Source organism: Haliaeetus albicilla, chromosome Z (assembly GCF_947461875.1).
Source record: "Haliaeetus albicilla chromosome Z, bHalAlb1.1, whole genome shotgun sequence".
Taxonomy (NCBI): Eukaryota; Metazoa; Chordata; class Aves; order Accipitriformes; family Accipitridae; genus Haliaeetus; species Haliaeetus albicilla.
In genome coordinates, this window is record NC_091516.1 from 27,119,935 (window position 1) to 27,138,679 (window position 18,745).

The window sequence follows — 18,745 nt, forward strand, 5'->3', positions numbered from 1 at the left end:
GTTTAAGCAGTAGTTCGAAATTGCCATCCAAGGATAATTAACTGAACGTTGCAGCTGCAATGAATATACATTTGTACCTTGAACACAAAGGCATTGTGTGGGAGCATTCTTGATCTCCTCTGGTCTTTGGTCACCACTGCAGCCTCTGTTTCAGTCAGCTGGATAATGGGAGTCCTTCCACTTGATTTTTGTCTGGTTTGGATCAGGACCTGAATGTCCTGACTGTAAATTTTCAGTGAAAATGGTTCATCCACTTATAAGAAAATTCACTCATACTCAGTTTTTCACTCACTTACAGCCCAAAGTGCTGTTGCATGAGTATTCTCTTTAAAACATAAACAAACAGAGAAATTACTGTACCTGTCTCTGGCCTATGGTTGTCTTTTTATAGGCTGTAGCCTGCCCAGTCTGTGATTGTTTTCAAAGCAATTTTAATTTCATTTTCTTTGTAGTACCTTGTGACTCCATATCAAATATTTCATTAAAAATCTAGACATTTTACCATTCAACTAATTTGTTTAGTCAAGCATTAATTTATAAATACGGCCTCATCTAAATTCAGGTGGAGAAAAATTACTGCAATCCATAACATCAGTGTGAGTCTATTATTAGAGAGAAATCTCATCAAACTTTGCCAGGTCAGAGTTTAGTGGATATTGCCTATTCTTCTGTTGTTCTTTCTGACCGACATTTGGCAACCTTTGAAAAATGAAGGAAGATGTCTGGTTCCCAAGACGCCTTGTGGCATTTTGTCACTTAGTAGTGATTTCCTGGACACTTCTTGATGTTTGCTGGCTTGTGACTGGCCAAATGGCCATCAGCTGAGCAACACTGCTTTAGGTGCTCTGGATTTTCCAGCCCCCCTTTAACATTTTTACTGCTGTATAACTAACTTCCTTTGCTTCAGACATGAGGATCTTTTATCTAGATGTAGAATAGACAGCATACAGTCCCAGGTAGCAAGCTATTAACACTTTTTCTTACATTTTTCTTTTTCTTTTCCTTTATTTTTTGCCTTCAAAGGGGGAAGACGCTAGTCACCAGGATACCATCTGAATCCCATGCATACTTTAAGCTTATTAGTTACTCATTCAATTTTTCTATTTCCCAGCAAGGTGTCTCAACTATTCCATGTATTACAACAATTCTAAAGCAACTTCCATAGTCCCAACATTTCTACTACTCACTATTATCTAAACAGCACAGATTCCATACAGTTGAGAGGCTTTGTTTCCCCCAGAAAAGTCCTAAATAGAAGGATGGAGACAAAAGGAAGTAGAAAAGGAAAAGAGATCTGTACTCACTTGTATATCTTGTTCAGACAGCAGAAGGTGGCGAATTAAATTCATGAACTGCCAGGGCTGAATGTGGTAAAAAATAAAAGTCCTGCTACTGGGGACAAACTAATGTTATTTAAAGCATAGGTACTTTAAAAACTAGAAGGAAATTAGGAAAGTCAGTCACATACAAAACAATCAGCTGAGGTTAATCACAAGTAAACCCCACAATTTTCACTTCAGAACATTCTAAAGATGGGTTTTGGGAAAAAAAAAATCTGAAGAAACATACACTGCAAATTTTATATTTTTCACATTAATCTTTTTTAAAATTCTCTATATGCTGGTCATGAAAATCAAGCACAAATTCACATTTCTGAAAGGTTTTGCAAAAAAAATATTGCTGATTTTTAAGAAACATTAATTTGACATATGCTGAATGTTAAAAAAAAAAAATCAACTACTAAAACTAGAAATGTCCATTATCAAGTGTATTATACTTCTGAGCCCTTGGAAAGCTTATCAGTTTACCTAGACAAAACCAGGTAAGCATTAAACCCCTCCCATTTGCTTTAGTCCTAACAACTAAATTATGTAAGCAAATGCATTGCTTTATTCAGCAGCACTCAGTGCCCATTCTGGTATGTTGAAATACAGGACTAGCCTCTGCTTAAGAGATCTGAGTGCCATCAGCACCAATATGCACAATGAAGTCAACTGACGGTTTTTATATTATGGCCCTGTCTACACTGAAAGTATAGTCCAATGATATGCCTACATTGGTAAAGCTACCGTGGAAAACCTGAAAATGCAAGTGCAGTTGATATTGCCTTTCCTGGTCCATAAATTGCTTGAAAAATATTTAGATGCTGATATTTCCTTATCACTGGAGAGATATTCCCAAGCTCATACATCATGTTCTCCTTTTCATTTATAGTGGTTTCCAGCAGATATTTTTCTAACACGTTATAGTATTAATTTGTGGGAACTCTTTGAATTTCTGTGTGATACCAAGTCATGTAGATGTGTGTCTGTTCATATATACAAGTAGAAGTAAAAAACTATGAGAAATACAGATTATTTTTTTTTCAGTGTGTTGTTATCAGGCAAAATTTATTGCATGCTGTGCAATAGATAAAATTTTTTGATATTTCTTTCTGAAAATGCTTTCATAGTCATTATTGAAAATACACCACAGAAAAACTTTGGTTTTGAACTGAAAGCTTCAATGAAATAATGAGAGGACGGTAACAACCATAATGTGCTAAGGTGTACAGTAACCTCTTATTCTGAGGTAGTATATAAAAATGTCATTCCAAAAAGTAAATATGAGCTGCTGAAATAGTTTCATCTCAATGATATGTTAAAACAAAGAATATGCTTTACATTATTTTTTTTCTTTCTCCCTTTCTTAGTCTTGTCCCTCTCTTCACTTCCAGTTTCTTTCCCCCCTTACCCCTGCTACCTTTCTGCCATACAACAAAGGTATCATTTTTCAAGATGAGGTTTATTTGAAGTATTAATCCTTACAGATGACCAGAAGTAACACATGAGTGTGTTTTGGAGTCATTAGTAGGATTAGTCATTAACAATGACTTTACACTTACAGTGACTAATGACTTATCCTACTAATATAGTTTTGACTTCTGTGTTTCCAAGAAAAAGCGGGCAGCAAAAGTGAGTAGCAAAGTGTTACCAGATAACAACTTTTAAAAAAGATTATTCTGAATGGCATGCCACATGTGAAAGATTACAATTAGCTGTGTAGAGTGACAGGGAAAATACAAAACAGAGAACCAAGATGAAGAAAGGAGAGAGATAGAAAAAGAATAAGCTAGCAAGTTATAGAAGGATGCAGTAAATTCATTGTTTTGAAGCAGGAGAGCAATTTTAAATTAGCTTCTGAAATGAATAGAAATCCAGTCAAAGGGATAATGGATGAAGGTGAAAGACTTATATCTCCTAAAGCATAAGAGTATCTTGGTCACACACAAAGTTCAGGAAGTATCATGAACATTGAAATTATAATAGCTGACATGGGACATGATAAAGTATACTAAATACAGATTTCTAAGGTGACAATGTGAAAGGTAGCTATAAGCCAAATGTGTAGGCAGAGTTTTCTGATCCCAAGTAGTTAGAGCAATATGTTATTTTTACCAAATGAAAGAGAAAACAGATAAAAATAACATTCCAGGAAAGTGTATATAAATAGTTATATAAAAAACTTTTAAAGGATCATGGTAAAAATACAGTAACACATAGAGCCCCAGATAATTTACTTTCAATGACTTTCTGCAAAGAAAGAATCTGGACAGGTTTTGGTGGGTTTGTTTAGTTTGGGGTTTTTTAATTACAAAAAAGTGCAAGTGGAATCAAGTCTTATAGGATCTTTTGTAAATCATGATGAGAGGGAAAAATTGTTAGGTTTTATTTCTGTGACAGAAAATCTTGATATGCATAAAACTAGGTTTTTGTCAGCACAGAAGGATATACTCTTGTAATTTTCACTGTGGCACTCTATTAATAAGATTAAAACACTGAAGTGTATTAAGCACTGTAAAGAATACATTTAGAAGGGTTGTAGATTGTTAAGTCAAATGTATATTTATGTAACTGTAGAAAGCACCAGATGAGAAAAAAAACCTTGTAAATGAAATACCCAGCAGTATGTTAAGATAAAGGGCATAGAATGAAAATAGGAATCTTTATTTGTAATAGGCTTCAGGATTTGTCCAGGCAAGTGTAGTAATGTTTTCCTTCATTTGACACAGCATGTCTTTGCTGCAATGAGGAGCACTTGCACGTTCTAGGCTTCATCTTTATTCACTAAACTGAAGTGATTAATCCAAAACCTTCTCTGAAGAACCATGCTGTTTCTTACCAGGACTGCAGTTTGTCTGTCAGTAAAGACCTCTTTCAATCAGTAGGAACTCAACCTGTATATTCTTTTCCTACAAGACTATGCCTTGATATTTATTTTTTATTCTAGAAATTTGTTAGTCTACTGTAATGAGCTTTTACGTTTTTAATCTCTTAAAGCATTTACTATATCTCATGGCACTGAACTGTTGATAAGCACAAAATGTACTCACAAGCTGCCCAGTTATATAGAATTTCTTTTTCTGGAGCAGTGGTGGTTGAACCTCTGCCTGGCAGATGATGCTGCTGGTCAGGTCAGTACCAAACAGATAACAGACCTACAGCTGTTCAGTGATCTGGACTTATACAGCAGCTTGCAGTGACAGAAAGCTCATGTAAATGACACCCAAGGGACATCTTACAGATCCTGATTCTGCTGGACAAAAATGCTAGAGACACCCTGGGGAGAGGAAGCTGTAGCAACCTAGCATCCAGGGACATAGCAAAACTCACTTTTTTGTGGTTTTGAGCACTGTTTGCCTGTTTCCTTTAAAAGCCCCGAAAAAGATTGCCACCCCAAATCCATCATTTAAAAGCTCTCTTCCAACATTGTCACAAAGGTTTCCAAATGTGTCTGCCTGACAGAGTCAGAGCTGCCCACCGGCAGGCTGGAGCACACACATAATTCACCACACCTTATTATTAGATACCCCTCTTAACTACCTGTGTATCCATTCTCAGGCTTCAGTATAGCCTTACAGATTATGTTGTCTGTGATTTCAGAAAGAAACAAGGAGAGCCCGGGGTGGTTCAGGACAGCTATGGATCAGACTACGCTTACAAGTATCTGTGGATCAGAAAACAGATATGCATAATAAGAATGCCTACAACTACAGCAAAGTCTTCCTTCATGAATTTTACAAGGGAGCTCCAAAATCCTGAACTGAAACAAAGTCCAAACCATTTTTGTATTATCATAACAATTACTTTAAGAATATTGCGTGGAAAGGCCAGTTGTAATAAATACCTAGAATCTGTGGATGACTTCCAAGATCAGTATTCCTGATGATGAAATCATGGTTACACAGACTGTGGCAAATTCATTCAAATATACATCTAAATACTTGGTCACATCACAGGAAAACTGGAAAACAAATTACAGATTAGAAGAATGCCCTGTGGAAATCAACAATGAAGTTTATAATGCCAGGAAATAAAAAATAAGCTCTAGTGAGAATTTATAGAAAATTGAGAATTTGAGAAAATTAATATTATTAAGGAATGATCAGCTTCAGATCAAAATATATTTTTCACATATTGAGGAAATTCACTTCAGCATTTCCAGAACAAAATGTATGTATTTTTACATTAGACTACTTTCTCAGGTAACTTGGGTACTCTTTAAAAATCAGCCAGTTCAGTCCCTCGACTTAGAAAAGTTTTAGTACAAGGTCATGAAATGCACTGTTCTTCCTACCAAGGGAAGGGAAGGGAAGGGAAGGGAAAGGAAGGGAAGGGAAGACCCAATACTTGATCATTAGGCTTCCCTCTAAGAGAAAAAAGCTTGTTTCTTCTCTACCACAGTAACAAACATTGAGTGTTACATGGAAAGTAATATTATCTCTACGTAGGAAGCATTAGTCAGATTGAAAGAATGAGCTCCTCAAATAAGGGCTCCAAATTAGCAGAGGTTCCAGAAGGAGCTAACAAAATGTTGTGACAGCCTGGAAAATGCATCTTGTACTCAGAGCACTAAGATTGAGTCGATTGTAACAGAAACAGGTGAAGAAGAAACAGATTTTATATAGCAGATTCTCTCAGAACAGCATAAGAAGAGGCACTGTTTGGAAGGTAAAGTTAGACAGACAGAAGCAAAATACAAAACAACGTGCAAATTCTTCACAGTTAGCATAATTAACTATTGGAATAATTTAAGCAGGAACATGACAGCCTTCAACTGCAATACTTTAATTAAAGCTACATGTCTTTCTAAATCACATGCTCTAGCTCCAGTTGAAGTTATAGGCTTGATGTGAAGCTTACTGGGTGAGGTTCCTTGGCCAATGTTACAAAGGAGGTCAAACAGAATGACCACAATGGCCTGTTTGAGCCTTGCATTCTACAGACATATGAAAATACAGTTATTAATTTCTCTGTCGTGCCAGAGTTACACTCTCAAACTCTTCCTTTTACATGTCACTTGCTCATTATTTATTTGTTTGCTTATTTATTTATTTATTTGCAATTTTTTTTTTTTTTCTCCATGGCTATCTTTTTTGGAACTTCATTGTACAAAATGGTCATTAACTGTGATGCAAACGCCAATGTTTCCATGGAAACCCCTGTCCACTACAGAATATACTAGAGCAATTTTTGAACCATTTGTCCATTTGATTAATTATGTCTTTGTGCTGAAGGCGGCTTGGCTTGATTGTCTCATCATGTATTAGAGAAGCTACTGCTCTAACAAATGGAGCTATTGTTTTGGGTCTATTCATCTTGGTACATCCCTGAGAGCTGATAGACATTTCAACAAAATGACTGTCCCTTAATGAGCTGCAGCTTGTCAGACTTGTTTAGAGCTTCATGCTAGGCACAGACCACTGTCATGACAGCTTCAGTTATTATGGCAATGAGTAGGATGTCCATAAAAGAGTCTATAGAATAGAATGACCCTGGGTTTGATATCACATAGTTTGTAATTATCAGCTATATATACACTATGTGATAGATTCATAATAGATCCCAAAGCTTTGAGACAATTTTCTGATGAACTAGTTGTTCAGTCACAAAGAAAGAAGAGATAAAATACTTTCCGTAACCTTTTTAGCTGTTTTTTAGTAAAAACAGAAAACAAAACCTACAAAACAAAACAAAAAAATCTCACAGAAAATATCAACCAGTAATTGTTTGCAGTTTTGCTTAGTAGATAAATTACAGACACTGCAGCTTTCTGTAGTGAGGTAATTTCCATCTCTCTGACATTTTTTTAAACATTAATTTTACCTATTACCAGTACTAAAATCTACAAGGAATATGAAACAATTTAAATGCAATATGCATGGCCTAAAAGGAAAACTTTTTTTTTTCCTAACAAACTATTACATAAATCTACACAGAATTTACTCTGGCTCTTGCTCTGTCAGCTCGCATCAACATTTTTGCAATTTTAGTGGACACGTCTGTCACTATGTTGTTTACATTAGTGAATATCCGGCTCTGAAATGTAAGCAGCTTTGGCAGCGTGGGATTATGTCAGACACGTACCTGCTTATTTCTAGCAACAGGTCTCACATATTTTGAATAATAATAATGGAGATATTAGAAATCTATATTACTTTTCACAATGGCCTACAATTTCACCTACAGAGATGTGCACTTCTCAAAGAAGAAAACACAAAGCCAGTCAGAGTCAACAGAACAAGAACTAAGCTGTCACTAACCAGAAGCTAATTATGAAAATCAAGATAGACTTTCTACATATTTTAAAAATGTAGATTTATGATTTCCATTCTTAGATGTTCCATTCAGTGAACAAGCATGAAGAGTCACTGTATATGACATTTGCTTTAAATATTTCTGAGTGCAGAATCAGTGATTAAGCTGTGCCCCTAATAATCACAGATGGAAGTCAGCACCCTGTAGCTACCAACAGCCACATTTAATCAGTTAATAACTGTGGATTAAACTTAATTCAGATTAATTTGTATTAGTATAGAATTTGTAACTCAATTGCTTTCATATTAATTTACATGTTGTCTAGACATGACATCATATTGACTCTTTGTTTGGCCCAAACACTAATTACGAACCATGTAGCTAATGGATGTAAAACTTGCAGTTTAAAAACAAAATAGGATTTCTGTCTACACTGTACTGAGGACAGTTCAATATTACAGTTTAGAGTTGCAGGCTTAGCATTGCCTGGGAATAGCACTTCTTCATTTGCACTTCAACCTCCTTAAACAAAGCATGTTGTTCCTACATGAAGAATGTGACTGTTGAAAAATGAAGTTGCTATCATCCATCAAAAATTGTTAGCCTCAAATTCTTCTGGGAAAAGCCCAATGAAGAAATCAAAAGGGTTAAAGGAAAAAAAAAATCAAGAAGAAGAGAAAAAAAACCCTGCTAACAATAATAACTGTTGTGGTGCAAATTGGACTGAACCACTGTCAAGGTTATTTTATCATTTATAATTGTATCTATTCTGGGGGGCCTTTCACATGAACCTGATCTCAGTTATCACTTGTTCTGACAGTATTTGACTCATTCATTTTCAAAGCACATTTTCAGATAAAAGAAAAATAGCAGAAAACATCCTTGTTGTTCATTAACATGATATGTACTGGTTTTCAGTTCTTTTGGTTTAGCTAGATTATGGTTTTATATATATATATACATATAGGGTCCAACAGGACTTAAGATATGTTTTATGGACAGGATGCGTTCATAGTTAGTGCTATACCCATTAGCGAAATATTATTTAAAAAAAAGAAAATCAGAAACATTAATTTATTACCTTGAAATTTGCACCAGTATTAGAGGTAATAGTAAAAAAACCCATGTGTGATATTATTTACCCTAAAAATTTTACTGGTTTTCTTCAAATATTAGTTTGCCTGTGGTGCCTCCATAAAACCCACCCTGACTTAATGCTTCAAACAAACATGAGAAAATTACTCAGAATAAGAGACTGAGTTGATAACACTGAGCTGAAACTTTGCTATTCCTATCTGCCTATTTATCTTAACAGTGGTAAACAGAGGTAATAACTAAGCAACAAAGTAAGACCAGACAAAGTGTTGTTTAGTCTTGTTTGTTTGTTTGTTTTAAATCTGAATAGTCATAGATCACATAGTTTGAATTTAAAACAAAACAAAACAAAAAAAAACCAAAAAAAAACCAAAACCAAAACCAAGCAAGCAAACAAACAAAAAAACCCCAACCAAACAAACAAACAAAAAAAAACCACCCAACTTTATGTTTAAAAATAGGTCTGATAAATGTTACCAAGACCAGGAAAAGCTGCTTCTCTGGCATGTTTTTTTTACCTGCTGGATAAATAACGTTCGACTTGCTCATCCGTGGTGTACTGGTGTCACCTAGTGGCCTATCCTGTCCCTCGCCAAAGACCACTTTTTCCTAGGCTGTGCGTTCACAGCAGATAGCCTACCCTCCGTGCAAAAGCCCGTTGCAGCATATGCTACCCTTGACGTTGTAATAAATCATTCAGTAGCATGACATTCCTGTTTGCATGCGGTATGGTGGGGGTACAATTTCAAAATAGCTTCCCCAGTTAATGCTGCAGTTTTGTATCAGTGGCACAGCTGATAGGCAGCATTCTCATTTTGTGCCTACATTAGCTGAGTTTTGTATATGCAGTTGCATACATGTAAATTGAGGAGCTGCAATTCTACCAGCCACACTTTAGGGTTGTGATATTTGAACCTGCAACAGCAAAGGACATTTTTAATTTATGACTTACTGTGGCAGGCACATGTTCTAAAACTACAGGGAGAGGTAAACAAGACACACAGGTAAGCCAGTCAGACACACAATTTTGACATGTAAGGTTCATAGTTGTAGAAGATTTTATTTGCATAAACAAATGTCTAAATTAGTATCTACTAATGAAGTAGTTGCAAGATTATAGAACTAAATTCTGAGACTGAAGAAGAGTAAAATATTTTATCTCTTTTATACATCTAATTATAAAGTTCTTTTTTAAAATCATGTGAAATAATGATTTTGAATCTAAAATGTTTCTATTATCTATGATCATCAAGAAATAGAAATTTTATAATACAGATAGGTGAAAATATTTGAGGTTTTCTTCATAACATAGAGAGCTAAGCAAGTGTTAATTAAGCTTCTGTAAATTCATAATGAATCACATAGTTCTACAAAAAGTCACAGAAGATACTAGAAATCAAAATTATTTCAGCGAATAACTGTACTCAAAGTCAATGTGAAACAAGTGAAAAAAAGCAGAGACAAATAAAGTAAACTCTGTAAAATTAACACCAACTAATTAGGACTGACTTTTTGGCAGACTATGTTTCTTTTAATTTCATCTTATAATAATAAAACAAATAAAATTTTACATCATCACTCCATTCAACATACCCATATATTTCTGTCTAACAAATTACATTTTACTTCTCCCCCCCCCCCCCCCGTCAGATTTTTAACTTAAAAAAGCCAACCACCTGGAGCAAAACCAATCACAAATTATTAAACCTATATGGAAGACTGGTATTGCAAATCTCACTGTTCCTCATACTTCTGCAGACTAAAAAATGTCGATGTCCCCTTATATTGAAATTTCCATAACTTTTTTTAAAAGAGGTTATTTAGAGCTAACAGTGCATATTGACATTGAACTTCACCTCCATAAAGCAATTGCTAAACTAATACTTATAAAAGGTCTTAACACTGCCAGCTTCAGTCTTGGTAAGATGATAAAATGCTGCAGAGATCTCAGTAGTTTCACAGGTACAATAAAGCTGGAACTCTTCTTACAGCATCCTGTTTCTTTCTTGCATAAAGGCAACACATCAGAAGAGTAAGCAGTTTCTGCATGATTAATGAAACATGAGGAAAGACTTCCCAGATGCTGCTGAACTGCTCTGAAAACATAATTTGTTTGCCATCTTTACCTTTGCTTTTTGTATGGGTTATATTAAATATGTCTCCTTGCAGTTGTCAATTCTTTAAAGCAGATGGTGATGGTTTAGTATGAATGTAATGAATTACATTAAAATAGGTTTGATTTCTTGGGCAACTTTATAAATTAAAGGTGTGGGGATAACTTATAGCTTTGCATTGACACCATGGGCTGGAGATACATTTTGTTATGTTTTTGTGTCTTCATAAGACTCTGAAACAAATTAATTCAAAAGCTCCCAATGGTTCTCCAGTCTCATTGCTAAGGGAACTGGCAGTGACTGGGGGTCTTGATCTAGGTGTGATAAGTCATACCCAGTAGTAAAGGCCAGGCTGAGGTCAGAAAACAAATGCTGTACTAGCCAAAGGAAACAATAGGCCAAAGGGTGAAGCTAAGAACATTATCTAATGGTAGGCTTATGCTTGGGAGCTCAGGAATCATAAGGGAGGCAGCATAAGAGCAGGGACCACAACATGGGAATCAGTACTGAACACACCAGACACTGGAATTCTTTGATCGTGTGCAACCAAATTCTTAAAAAAACCCAAAACGTTGAACAAGGCAGAGTTTGATGCTTTTCTCTAGTCAAGAGCAACTGGTAAGATGCCCATACAGATGAGGATAACACCAGTCAGACTCACAGGAACACACCTGGCCACCTAGGGAGCTGACCACATGGACAGCTATCTTGACTCATCTGCAAGGAACGTCTGAGACAACACTGCCTAACTGTAGCTTGCTTGCCCATACAAAACCTGAAAAGAGTTATGAAAGTAAAAATTTTCTCTGGGAAATGTAAATCTCTATTATAACCTCTGCTGGGATATAAAAGTTTCATTTGTTCCTCATCATTCGAGTCTACAAGACCTGTGTTTTAACAGTACAGTCATCTTCAGCCTGCAGTATCAGATTCCTCAGCTGAGGAAAGCCGAAAAAGTGATGGTACAAAAAAGCAAAGGCACTTATTTTGAAATAACAGGACTGAAGTACATTCTTGGAGGCAGTATGACATATCTTCTCACTGTAAAAATATACAGACTTCCCATGACTCAAGGACTTGCAGAAGTTTGCTACAGGAGGGCTACTTATTACACTTCTTCAGTGGTTTGCTATCTTTTCCACACTACACCAGCGGCAGCAGAATGCCGAGTAAATGTCAGAGCTTAACCGAGACAATATTAGCACGCAGCTAAGCACTGAAACCAGCCTCCCCAGGGCTTCTAACTGCATCTTAGTGCCTCTGCCACTGATGAGAGAAAAGGTCTCATGAGTGCATTTCTGATAATGCTGCCTGTGAGGGCAGAAGAACAGAAAGGAGTAGACAGCCTTGATTTGAAGGGGCCCTACGAGTTAAACTTTGCAGGGTATCCACATCCAGGTTATATGTCACGTATGAGCTGGCACAGGGACTCTTGTGGCACAAAGCAAATCTGACTGCAGCTAAACACATTGTGTTCCTTTTCTAACACTGCCAAAAGCCCAGATCTTCTTTATTTAAGGAAGAAGCACATGGAGGTGAACACCTTTGGCAGGAATGGTTTTTCTTCTCTATAGATACACTTAGAACTGAATCCCTGTCTTGACGGATCTGCAGAGATCCTGCCAGCTCCGTGCCTCAGACCATGCACTGAAACCTGTAAAGAAACAAGAGCTCCACTGTGATGGGGAACTTCTGCACTGAGATGCAGCAACTGCCTCAGTAAGTAAGAAAGGGTGGCATTAGACTGCTTTTCTAGGCTCTCCATCTGCATATCTACAGGGGAATTGTGTGTACTGTGTCTGAGATCTACAAAGATACAACTGTATATTCAAACAAGCAAACATTAAAAAGCAAGTACTTAGGGCCCCGTGGCAAATGTTACATTTGGTAACTGCATTCTTCACAAGTATCTATGCTTGCTAGCTTCACTTGAAATGTTCCCCATTGTTTAACATTACTAAATCCTCTTTTGGATGCCATTGTCTCAAGAAAAAATAATTTGACTATTTCTTTGTCAAGCCAGGGACTAGTCTGAAGGTCTCACATGACAGCTCTGACTGTCTCCATAGGCCCAACTAAATCTCTGACCAGAAGGCAGTGGCATTCAGTTTTCTTGAAAATGAGGGTAGTGAGGTGGGGCTTGGGGTTTTATTGGTTTGTTTGTTTGTGTTTTTTTTCCCTTTGGAACAAGAAACAACATCATATTTTTATTTATATTTGTTTGGCATCTCTTGAAACAGTTTCCTATTGACAAATGTGGTCTGAATTTGATTGCAGCTTCAGCTGCAAGGTAGTTCTTTGACTGCACAGAGTTACAAAATACAAGTGGTGTTTGACATCTAACTGATAAATGATTTAGAGCATTATCTCCCAAGAGTGTCCTACCCACCACACACTAGGCTATTCTGGTGTGGATACTTCTAGTATGTATTCTTGGAGTTGCACTGTTCTGTGTAAAATGCCATTAAAATCTTGACCAGGATCTTTGACTATAGTGTTTTCCACTCCTAAGTCAGAATCCCAGAAATTAAGCTGAAGACCTGCTAGCCCTCTTTCTCTTGCTCAGGGTCCTCAAGTGGGGATCGGTTGATAGCAAAGGTTAAAGGATTTCTCTCTGAAGATACTCAGCAATCCAGGGGAGAGAGAATTTGCCTGACTAAACAGAGACTTGGTCTGAAACCCTGCTCTGAACTACAGTAAATTTGTGCTTTGGCCTCCCACCTCATCTCTACTTCCTTGTACCTTTTCTGAGTACTGCTTAAGTTGTAGACTTCATTTCCACTGCTATATATGGTACTTATCTTTTTGCAATCTTTCCACACCTCATTCCCTTCTCTACAGGAAATATGCCCTTAACTCCTTTTCTATCAGCAAACAAGTCTTTACACTGTTTAGTACCTTATTAATCTTGTCCTGTAGAACTTCACTTCTCACTTGAGGTTCCCATGTGTGCGTTAAAAATAAAACCCAGAATATATTATTTATTTATTTGAACACCAATACACACACATTTACACATTACATAGACACACAGAGATATATATTTTTGCTATACATTTTTCATGGTTGCATCTTAAATAAGATTCATGCATAAAAAATGTCGCCAAATTAAACACTTGAATATGTGATATTTAAATGGTTTTCACAGTGGGGCAAAATGCATTTCCGTCTACTTTCACCAAGAGCAAAAGGATTACCTCAGTATTTCAAATTTTGTTTTGCTTTTTGAAAAGCCCTGATAACTTTTTAAAGCTGTGAAACAGATATGTATATACATAATATACATATGCATAATCTGTCATACAACTGTTTCTGAGCAAGCTGAGTGGCAACCTCACTTTTAACTGTCAAAAGTATTGTTATCACTTTCTGCTCTGATATTGCAGAAAGGTATTGCAGGGATACTAATCTGTATTTAAGCGCCTAATTTTCTCCAGCCTGAATTCTTACCTTCAAATTCAATATATGACCAGCCTAACTGTAGAAATCCTGTGGGATTTACACCTGATAGCAGATTAGTACTTTGGCTGATTTTCAAACAAATGTACAATAAATGAGAAGACTGAATGAAGCATTCCTTTACACTTCTGGGAAGCAGGGGTAGAAAGACCACAGAGTCCGTGTTTGGAATTCCTTTCCACCAGCAAGCATAACAACCGGGGAAAAGACTTTAAATGCCCTTCAGCAGAAACTGGCAAGTGGGGGAGACAGAGGAGCCTTTTGCTCACATCTTTCGCTGTAAGATGTCTAAGTACGTTATCTCTTTCCCATAGCTGTCAATGTCAACTTTGATCACTAATATATTATCTTGGCAGAAAGATAATCTAACCTCAATCCTTAAAACTTTGTGCTTATGCAGAGCACACCTTCCTAGTGCTGTCTCAATATACTAACCCAGCTGTATTTCACTTCCTTTAATAAAGTCCATGAATTAAATCAGCCCTTCTTATGACAGAAATGTTAAGAATCAGTCAAGAGTCATTTATTTTTCCTTATGTTAACGTATCATTTACCCATATAATTTCTTGCAGCAGCAGCATTTCTAGGGATGTCATCTACTCTGAAATCATGTTTAAAAGATTTTACTTACTGGGGCTTTCTGTTACTGAGTTATTGATGGGATCATCAGGGAGATTCTGGCAGAGCAAATGTTTATATTGATAGCATAGATGTCAAAGCATAGCCAGCACTGACCAATGGATTAATTCTTGTTCATAGGGATCATAATCTGATATAATTAAGGCTGTATAATGCTTTCCATTAAAATATCCTGGTTTACATATCTTGGTCAGACTTCAGCTGTTCGGGTTAAAATTGTCCATGTTGACTATCTGCCTCATGCTGACCTTTTTTCAATGTCAGCAAAACCAAATCAGCCATTTCTCAAAACAAAGTTAGGAAACTATACCTCCCAGTTTACACAGTTTTAGGTTTGATCTGAAACAGTAATAGACCATGCTTTGGAAAGGACTCAGATATTCCTGAGAGGGTCACAGGCACATACCACTAGCCACATACCACTTCCTATCTCTTTTAGAGAGGTTAAAATATGATAATATCTTCCCCAAAATTTGGTCTCCTAATTGGAGTCAAGCCCGGTGATGTGTAATTGAAACCCCTCATGTCAGGGAAAGAAGTGCCTGCCTGGCTGGTGATTTTTCTATTAAAGGTGGACTATCAAGGAAATCTTCACCAATTCCCTGCTGAGTGACACTTTCCATCCCAACGTAAGATTTTATGTTGACAAAAAATATTCTTCAGAATCTCCAGTAACTGTGGAAGTTTCTTGTATTTCCTCTGTAGAAAATACATTCCATGAAGTGATGAAATTTGCAGAGATCCCTCTTCAGCTATCTCTTGCCTTTTGTCAAGGTACAAGTGTAATTTACACTAAGTAAAGGTAAATTGCAAAATGATGAAATATCTGCCAATAAATATAGCAGAAAATTCTGCTATAAATAAACAAATACATAACAAGAAAGAAAGAAAGAGAAAGAAAGAAAAATAAATAAAGAAAAAAACCACAACTCAAAACACTCCATAAGACAATTGTTAAATCAGTCAAAAGCTCAACAAAATAACTCCTGCTACCTTGAACGGATACAAGACAAATCAGACAATAGATCAGAGGGAGAAGATTCAGGAAGTATGGAACCTTCCTTGGCAGTCTGCAGGAGATTCAAAACTTGCAATGAAAGCACTTCAATCTTAAAGTCTGTAAAACAAGGGATGTAATACTTTCTTACACAACATTAACACAGTAGTATACACGTCAAATTTTCTTTCACAAAAGGATGACAATGAATTAGAAAGGATGTAAAAATGAAGAAAGGTTAACATGGTACATTCCATAAAATGTAACTTTAGAAAAAGCTTGAAAAAGAGATAGGAAGAAAAGATATCAAAGTTAAGCGCTGGAGAAATATGATGGTGAACGGGTCAATTCAACAGCTGTTTGCCTTAGAAGATCTTGGCACAATGGATTTTAAATCTGGAAAAACCTGAGGGGTTGTCACACATCCAGGCTGTTTCTCATCTACTGTCAAACAAAGGCCCTTCCAAAGAAAATTCTTAGAGCTTTTCTGTTCACCAGTTCTCCAGAGTAGAAGTAACACTCACTGTGTATTCCAGTTTACTAGGCAAGACTCTGGCTTCTTTTATCTTATGCCAGTTGTAGAAGAACTTGATGAAACTTGGGTTTGTTGCCAACTGACATTGTCTTTGTAGATACTGCCAATGAAAGTAATGGACACCATACTGAATTTCGAGAAGCTACAGTCTCAAATGGTTCTACAATCCCATTTACTATGAAGCTATCTGATTATGTTCAGCTAGGCTTAATATTTCTGACTTGGAAAGCATAGATTGGTGCTCATTCATTTCACCATAAATGTTTATTTAAAAAAAAAAGGAAGGGGGGGAGATTTCTCAGGAAGCTGGAAGCTTAAATTTGGAATCAAGCCAAAAAATAGTAGCTTGACAGAAGAAGTTCGAGTTAGGTATCAGTGGGTTAATGCAGTCGCCAACAAGGAAGTCACTAAAGTTTCATTAGACGTGCTCAAAGAGATGGTAGATGTTACATGAAGAAATCTAATACATAGGTTGATTCTTGCACCAAATGACCCAGAAGCTCCCTCCAACTATAAGCTCTATGAACTGTGACAATTGTAATAAGTGGTGGCACTTGTGGAATTCCTTCCTGCCATGAAGGATAAATTATTATATAGAGGCTGTCACACACAATACATCATCTACAAATTTTTTGAGTTCTTACAGCAGCTGCCATTTGAAAAAAAACTTCCCTAAAAAAAGCATGGAAAAAAGCATAGAGCTTTTGACATAATAGCAGTTCACTCTGAGGCTCTCTATGAGTACCATTGTCTTTGTCATATTTGCCTTTGGTGATGAGAGTTTCCCCAGGACTGTTTGAAACACCAAAACTCAGGAAAGAAAAGCTGTTCTATCATTAAGTGAGAAAAGCAAATATTCTTGGCAAGATTTGACTCATTCTGCTTAGTAAAAGGTAATAGAAAGAGCACTGGGTCAACACTATGATTTTGGTTCATTTCTCGTAACTGACAAAAGTAAATGGAATGGTGTCATCTAGATGACAACTCCTTGAATTTAGCAGCATTTATAAAATGTCAACACATTTTTCATATATTATTTCTAACACAGTCTACTGGAATGGTATAAAACTCAGAGGCTACATCCATCAACAGCTCAGCCCATCTTCCCCTCCTACCCCACAGTCAACCATATCCTACTCTATTTTACAGGAAGACTACAACTCAGACAAGAGATTTAAACACTCTAATATTTTCTCAGTTAAATGTTCTCTTCATCACAGGAAGGACAAGAAATTACATACTTGGAATATATGTAAGATTTCTTAGGATCTATACTGAAATGAAAATTACTGCCTGATCCTAACATTGTTATTACAACTGGTCACATATGCTCACTTCATAGTGACAGACCCTGTCATTCTTTCTGTAAGTATTTTCCAAAATTCATTAAGAATAAGAAACTGCATGGCTGATGTCAGACACAAGGTCAGACTTGCTAAATTGGAGTGAAGTAACAAAGTTTATAGTGGTTTATCAGCATTCAATAAAATATGTTTTATCCATTGTTCTTGTTTCATAAACTTACATTGACAATGTAGGTAAATACTCTTTAAAATATACTTTGTCCTCACAAGCTCTTTCGGCTGTATAAGAATTACATAAATTTGCCAATAATTTGTTTAATCTGATCATATGCATATAGCTGAAATGTATATATATGTACCATAAGAAAAAGAAAAAAAAGAGAGAAAAGAGAACATTCTCTTCCTCACTAAGGAAAAGTAATAAATATGTTCATAGCTGCCTACAGTATACCAGCCACTAGAAAATATGGTGCTAGTAACATGGTGAAAATTATAATAAGCAAGAAGTACATTTAAAATGTAAATTAGTTTATTTGATTGTATAATCTACACTCAGAACACATCAAACCTACAAACTGTCTGAGAAGTGGATTTGCAAAGTGAGATTAGCTCTGTACTAGTGACAAATAATTTTGATAAAGTAAGCAATTAAGTTTTTGGTACTTAGGGGAAAGGAAGCTGTTCTGGAAATAATGGTCAGAATAATTCTAATTGCTGTACATATTTTTTTCTTTTCTTTTCAGTATGTGCTATGATGGAAGACAAAAAAACATCAGTTACTGACATATGTTCTTGAATTTCCTGGGCAGTTGTATCTGGATAATAATTTTTTTTTTTTTTTTAATTAGAGAACTTCAATTTCAATTGGTAAAGATTCAGAAATGTGTAAGAACTCTTATTTTTAAACTGATGGGTTTATAGCTCTTTTTGCCTGGCTTACATACTGTTAATACGGGGAGGGGGGGAGCATGTACTGTCATCTTCAGTCATTAAAGGAATGGTACAGCTCAGATTTTGCTGATGAC

At 36.1% G+C, this 18,745-nt stretch overlaps 1 long non-coding RNA gene across 2 annotated transcripts in view; it reads right to left on the reverse strand.

Annotated features, from left to right (window-relative positions):
- LOC138683767 (uncharacterized) overlaps positions 1-18,745 on the reverse strand; it is a 74,050-nt gene that overhangs the window by 39,737 nt on the left and 15,568 nt on the right. Inside the window, exons 3-4 of one of the 2 annotated variants that reach the window (XR_011323204.1) lie at positions 16,406-16,516; positions 13,685-13,719 (exon numbers count right to left, since the gene is read on the reverse strand). This is a non-coding gene — a long non-coding RNA (uncharacterized lncRNA). The remainder of the gene's footprint in view (positions 1-13,684; positions 13,720-16,405; positions 16,517-18,745) is intronic. The other variant, XR_011323205.1, reaches the window with a different exon arrangement.